Here is a 4,929-nt window from a genome sequence, read left to right on the forward strand (position 1 = left end):
ATTCAGATTGAAAGTGAAGGGATGGAGAAATATTTATCATGCAAATGGAGTCAAAAGGAAACCATGGTAGCAATAATTATCACACACAAAATAGACCTTAAAAAAAGACTTACAAGAATCAAAGAAGGACCCTATGTAAAGATTAAGGGGACAATCAAACAAGAAGACAACAATTGTAAATATTTATATATCCAATATGAAAGCACACAGATACATAAAACAGTTAATAACAAATATAAATGAAGTAATTGATACTAATACATTAATATTAGGGGACTTTAACACCCCACTGACATTGATAGACAGACAATCTAAGCAGAAAATCAATAAAGAAACAATGGCTTTGAATGACACATCTGACCAGATGGACTTAACAGATATATCCAGAACATTCCATTCTAAAACAGCAGAATACATATTCTTTTCTAGTGCACATGGGTCATTCTCCAGAATTGTTCACATACTAGGTCACAAATCAAGCCTCAAAAAGTACAAAAGGATTACAATCATAGTATGCACCTTTTCTGACCACAACACGATGAAACTTGAAGTCAACCACAAGAAAAAATTTGGAAAGACCACAAATACATGGAGGTTAAAAAACATGCTACTATGGGGCGCCTGGGTGGCGGAGCGGTTGGGCGTCTGCCTTCGGCTCGGGGCGTGATCCCGGCGTTGTGGGATCGAGCCCCACGTCAGGCTCCTCTGCTATGAGCCTGCTTCTTCCTCTCCCACTCCCCCTGCTTGTGTTCCCTCTCTCTCGCTGGCTCTCTCTATCTCTGCCTTATAAATAAATAAAAAATCTTAAAAAAAAAAAAAAAAAACATGCTACTAAAGAATGAATGGAATTAAAGGAGAAATTAAAAAGTGCATGGAAACAAATAAAAATGAAAACAGAATGGTGTAACTTTGGACAATGGCCCAAAACCTTTGGGATGAAGCAAATGTGGTCATTAAAAGGAAAGTATATAACAATAGAGGCCTACCTAAAGAAGCAAGAAAAATGTCAAATAAATAATCTAACCTTACAACTAAAAGGACAAGAACAACAAATGAAGCCAAAAAAGCAGCAGAGGAAGTGAAATAATAAAGATTTGAACAGAAATAAATGATATACAAACTAAAACCAAAACAAAACAAAATAAAAACACTAGAAGAGATCAATGAAATCAAGAGCTTTTTCCTTGAGAACATTAAAAAATTGATAAACTTCTAGCCAGACTATCAAAAGGAAAAGAGAAAGGATCCAAATGAATAAAATCACAAATGAGAGAGGGGAAATAACAGCTAACACCACAGAAATACACACAGTTATGAGAGAATATTATGAAAAACTATATGCCAACAAATTGGAAAACCTGGAAGAAATGGATAAATTCCTGGAAACATATAAGCTACCAAAACCGAAACAGGGAGAAATAGAAAACTTAAACAGATTGATAATGAGCAAAGAAATTGAATCAGTAATAAAAAAATCACCCAACAGACAAAAGTCCAGGGCCACATAAGGGAATTCTACCAAACATTTAAAGAAAAGTTAATACTCATTCTCAGAAGAAGAATGAAGTAAATGCTAAGAAGAAGAAGAAGAAGAAGAAGAAGAAGAAGAAGAAAAGAAAAAGAAGAAGAACAACAACAACAAAAACAACAACAACAACAACGACAACAACAGAGTGATAATTGTTGCAAAAATAAGTGTCCAAAGGCAACCTGGAAGTTGTTGCTGATCCTATATAGGCCAGTTCTACAGATGTGGTTAAGTGAGATCTGTGAGAGGTAAAAGTATGTGGGTGGTCAATGTGTACTTCAGAAGTTCTCAAAGTGTGGTGTCTGGACCAGTAGCAGGCACACCAACTAAAATCTTGTTAGAAATGCAAATTCTTTGACTCCACCTGACTGAATAAGAAATTCTTTGGGGTAGGGCCCAGAAATCTGTTTAAACAAGCCCTCCAGTTGATTTTGTTATATGTTCAAGTATGAGAATGACTGGTAGAGACAATTATTTTGAGGAATTTAGTTGTGAAGGGAAGATGCCTAAGCATATTTAAATACTGATAGAAAAGAGTCTGTACTGAAGAAGTGGTTGAAAATATAGCAATAAAAAAAGAAATTCCTTTGGGTACTGTTCTCAAAGAGTTATAAGATGATGCTATTCAATCACAACTCAAAATAGAGGGTTATTTATGCATTATAATAAAAACAAAAGGCAAAAAGATAGCTCTGAATACATATAGCTAATATTTGTTGAATTTTTATTATATACCAGATACTATTCTAATATATTCACAAGACTAAATTCTTATAACAATCCTGTATAGAACTATTATTATCCCTATCCTACTGGTGAGGAGACAGGATTAGAGAGAAGTTAAATAGCTTTCCCAAAATCACACAGCTCATAAGTGACAGTACTAGGCTTTAGACACAGGAGTTCTGGCTTCTGAAATTATGTTCTTTATTTTTATGTTCAATTAACCAACATATAGTACATCATTAGTTTTTAATGTAGTGCTTAATGATTCATTAGTTGCATATGTTCTTAATCATTATGCTATGCTATATCTCAGATTCAGGTAGGTTTTTAAATGTGTTGTATGGAAGTTGAGAGAATTCCTGTTAGATGGCTTATTTTGTTTCATTTTTCCCTGAGAAAAACTCTGTTGAAAGTGAGTGAGGAGGAGGAGAGGTGAGATATTTGAAATCAATGGAGCTAATTTAGAAATAAATAATCATTGTAAGGTATAGGAGGGCCAGTAGAGAAAAAATACATCATTAAAAAGCCCAGAGTGGTTGGAGGCCAATTTGAGATTGGTGGTCTTCAGTTTAGAGTCCTACCAAAATCCTTGTCATATTGTTTCCCCTGACAATGATCAGTTGCTTGCATGTAGGTGCAGAGATAGTGGGTATTTGGTTTTATCTAGGGTTGGGAATTTTGCTCAGTAGTTATGAAGAGAAGATAAAGGAGCAGGGTATTTTCTGGTTTGGCACTAGACATATTGAAATGATAGGCAATGGCATGTAAACTGGATATAAATTCAAGTTAAAATAAAATTATATTGTCAAGAAAATTAGTAAAGAAAAAATTGCACATATTCTTACAGCTATTTTTAAGTCTGTTCCCTGGCAAGTCTTTAGCCATATGTATGTATATTTTACATCATTTAAGCATACTGTCCCTTCACTTTTGTGCTGTCTCTTTACTTAGTAATTTTTTTCATTAGCTACAATTTTGTCTAACATTTTCAATAGATGCTTTGCATATTTAATGTAGCATATTCTACTTAATCCTTTCCCTATGTGAAACCATTAATGTTGTCTCCAATTTTCTAATACAAACATATACATATTTTTATATACGGACTTTCTTTTATTTTTATTTATTTATTTATTTTTATTATATTATGTTAGTCACTATACAGTACATCCCCGGATTCCGATGCAAAGTTCGAAGCTTCATTAGTTGCGTATAACACCCAGTGCACCATGCAATACGTGCCCTCCTTACTACCCATCACTGGTTTATCCCATTCCCCCAACCCCCTCCCCTCTTAAGTCTTCAGTTTGTTTCTCATACGGACTTTCTTTTAAATAGATTTCTTAGAGCAAGTCTTTGGGATGAGATAATCATCCTAATGTACCTAATCACCAGAAAGGCGTGATATGCCAGTTTTCCCTGCATGTTCTCCCAGTATCAGGCTTTTCAAAAACACTTATTTATTTTTTTCTAATTTAACACTAACACTTTGTTTTTATTATAATAATTACTACTTTTATTACTAGTCTAATAAACAAATTTCCATATGTTTGTTTGCTTTATATATTTCCTTTTGGGTGAAACAACTTTTCATATCTTTTGCCTGTGCCTAATATACCTACTAGGATCTTGGTGTTGCTCTTATTTGAATAAACTCAATGAAAAGTAGACAATAAAATCCTTCCTCTCAGATATCATAAATATAATAGATTCTTGCAAAATGAAATATAAATTCCCAGTAGTTCTGTGTGTCCATTTTACTACTTCAGTGCATGTTTAAAAGTATAGCAACAGAAGGGGGAATGAACCATGAGAGACTATGGACTCTGGGAAACAAACTGAGGGCTTGAGAGGGGAGGGGGGTGGGGGAATGGGATAGACCGGTGATGGGTAGTAAGGAGGGCACGTATTGCATGGTGCACTGGGTGTTACATGCAAGTAATGAATCATGGAACTTTGCATCAAAAACTAGGGACATACTGTATGGTGACTAACAGAATATAATAAAAAATTATTATTAAAAAAAATGAGGAAACAGAGCCTAGAAGAAATAAATTGCTACAGCTACTAAAAAGCAGATATGAAATTTTAAAAAAAAGTATAGCTTTGGGAATATTCAGATATTAGCATGACATTCACACATGGCAGCTGAGGAATATTTTATAATATTAAATAATTCATAAAATCCTTAAATTTGTAATTATAGAGGTGGAGATATAATGCATATTAAACATGATGTTGATTTACATTGAGTAATAGAATTGTGAATAGTTTTACCTAAAATATACATAATAAAATTTGTTTACATTGGCAAAAGTGATAAAATTTTAGTTTTGGGGGGGAGGTTAAGATGGCGGAGGAGTAGGGGACCCCTTTTTCAGTCGGTCCCCTGAGTTGAGCTGGATAGGTACCAGACCAGCAGGAATATCCACGGAATCAGCCTGAGACGCAGGAAGATACATCTGGATCTCTACAAATGAACATCTCCAGCGCTGAGTATCGAGGTACGAAGCGGGGAGCCGTGAAACCGCGCACAGATATCGGAAGCTAAACAGAAGGGGGAGGGAGCCGCCGTGTCAGGGCGCCGGGAAGCGGTAGCCACCTGCAAGGGGGAGTGGACAGACCGCGGACCCGCACGCTTGAGACAGCAGGCTGAGAAGGGAGCTCCGGGAGCG

Source organism: Ailuropoda melanoleuca, chromosome X (genome assembly GCF_002007445.2).
Source record: "Ailuropoda melanoleuca isolate Jingjing chromosome X, ASM200744v2, whole genome shotgun sequence".
Lineage (NCBI taxonomy): Eukaryota > Metazoa > Chordata > Mammalia > Carnivora > Ursidae > Ailuropoda > Ailuropoda melanoleuca.